Source organism: Echinops telfairi, unplaced genomic scaffold (assembly GCF_000313985.2).
Source record: "Echinops telfairi isolate 266 unplaced genomic scaffold, ASM31398v2 ScPeMD7_36;HRSCAF=134, whole genome shotgun sequence".
Taxonomy (NCBI): Eukaryota; Metazoa; Chordata; class Mammalia; order Afrosoricida; family Tenrecidae; genus Echinops; species Echinops telfairi.
The window spans coordinates 272359-274625 of record NW_022103934.1 but is presented as its reverse complement, the minus strand read 5'-3'; the positions used below and the strand labels follow the sequence as shown (position 1 = coordinate 274625).

The window sequence follows — 2267 nt, the reverse complement described above, 5'->3', positions numbered from 1 at the left end:
GGTGCCTCCAAATGAGGTCATCAAGCTGCGACCTGATTGACAGGATAAACTCCACCCCTTCACTCTTAAGTCTCAAATTGACAACAGATTATGTAACTACCACAATTGAGATGCTTTATCTCGTTTCTGCAAGTTAACAGAGACCGACTGCTATTTCTGAGACACAGTGTCATTGTTTGTTCCTTTTTTATAATACAAAACAGTCCCCAAACCCCTGTTGTGGAATCCAGAGAGCCAAGGTTAGCCAGGCAGTTCGGTACCAGTCTACCCTCAGCTGGAGCCACAGGCAGAAAACAAACATTGTCTCTGTCAAAATCTTGGTTTTGAGTCTGGTTCCAAAATTGCCAGGGAAGGCCTGGCAATGATTGACCAGACCATTGTGACAGGTTTGAAGAGAAGTGACTATTTACAACAACATTTCCCAGCGCTGTCTCCTGCAGGGCCTGTGTGTAAGTGTTGGGCCCAATTACTATTTGGGCATGGACCTCTGGATAGGCAGGCGTTAGCATGTTGAGTCCTGGACTTGCCCAAGGAGACACATTTACTCACTGCTGAACTGATTGTCTCCCCTAATACATGTCCTCCTGATTCTGCACCTGCACAGGGTCAGTCAGTCATCCTGGTGTTCCAGAGATGTTCTGCCACAATCCAAATCCCCAAGAGTTCCAGATGCTAAAAGCTCGTGCAAAACAAACATAAATCTCCCCTCTCTGACTGGTGTGAACTGAACAGGTTAGGATACTCTCAGCCCCAGGGCTCAGATGCCTGTGAATCCTCCAGCCCAAGTTCTAACTCAACCTCTCTCCAATTATGTTGGGAGAGCAATGCTCATTAGTAGTGACAGAGAGGGACGGGGCCATCAGTCCTCCATTATGGTTCAAAGAGAGCAGCTGGGACCTCAGGCCTCCTGCCAGACAGCACAGAATCCATGGCTTCCCCCTCCGTTTCTTTCTGGGTTCTTTGTGTTAATCCCTCTCTCTGAGACACTGCAATGCTATTAGCAGGGGGTTGTGTTTCTCGTGGGAGATGTGGCACTCAGGCCGCTGAAAGTTTGCCTCCAATTCCAAAGGTTTTCTTGGGAGAGGGAATAGGAGTGGCTCAGCCGACATGGCCATCGTGGATCTCCAAGCTTCGTCAGCTACTGGAAGCATTACAGTGGTTATTCCCTCCATTCTTGGAGCCTTGACTAATGCTTTCCGTTCAGCTTTAACTTCTTCCATGGGTGTCCCTAGTTCTTGATCCTTGGCTTCCTCGAAGTGGTTGACTGTTAAGTCATTCTCTCTGGTCTCGTGACTCTGTAGTATTTGCATCTTCTTTTGATGCTTCCTGGATCAGTTGATATGTTGCCCAGGTGGTTGTTCGTTAGGTGACATTGAGTCAGTTCTGACTCATGGTGACCTTGTGCACAACAGAACAAAACACTGCCCGGTCCGCACCATCCTCACAATGGTTCCTGTGTTTGAGCCCATTGTTGCAGCCAAGACAAGCAGGAAGAAAGAGGGAGAAGAAAGAGGCCAGTTATCCACGCCATCACTTGTAAAGTAGGCATCACCCCCAAGGAGATGTCCTGACTGAGAGGATGGGCTCCACCCATACCTTCTCAAAGGTGTAGCCAAGTTGACACAAAGTATTACGCTAACTAACCACCAAGAGGGCATTCCCATTTGTGCCCATTCCAAAGAAAGGTAGCCCAACAGACATGGAAGTTATTTGACAATATAATCAACATCATATGAAAGTAAAATTTTGCTGAAAGTAATTCAGCAACAGTTGGAGCAGTACCTCAACAGAGAGCTGCCAGATATTCAAGCTTGATTTAGAAGAGGACATGGCACGATGACATCATCGATGGTGGGGCATGGATCTTGATGGAAAGTAGAGAATAGTAGAAACATGTTTACTTGTGTTGCACTGAAGATGCAGCGCATTCAACTGCGTGGATCATAATAAACTGTGTACAACACTGAGAAGAATGCAAATTCCAGAACATTTCATTATGGGAAACCTGTACATGGACTAAGAGGCAGACATTATTGGGCCTCCACTCAGGTACTAACAATGCAAGAACATTTTGTTCTATTAAACTGGCATTCCATGATGCTCACCTTCCCGACATGATCACTGAAGACAAAGTGGGTGCATACGCAAATGTGGTGAAGAAAACTGATGGTACCCGCTATCAAAAGAGATAGCGCCTGGGGTCTTAAAGGCTTGAAGGTAAACAAGCGGCCATCTAGCTGAGAAGCAACAAAGCCCACATGGAAGAA

General features: G+C 46.6%; 1 protein-coding gene across 1 annotated transcript in view; it reads right to left on the bottom strand.

Annotated features, from left to right (window-relative positions):
• LOC101641701 (lysosomal alpha-mannosidase-like) overlaps window positions 1-2267 on the bottom strand; it is a 29758-nt gene that overhangs the window by 15271 nt on the left and 12220 nt on the right. The gene's annotated exons all lie outside the window — the stretch shown is intronic.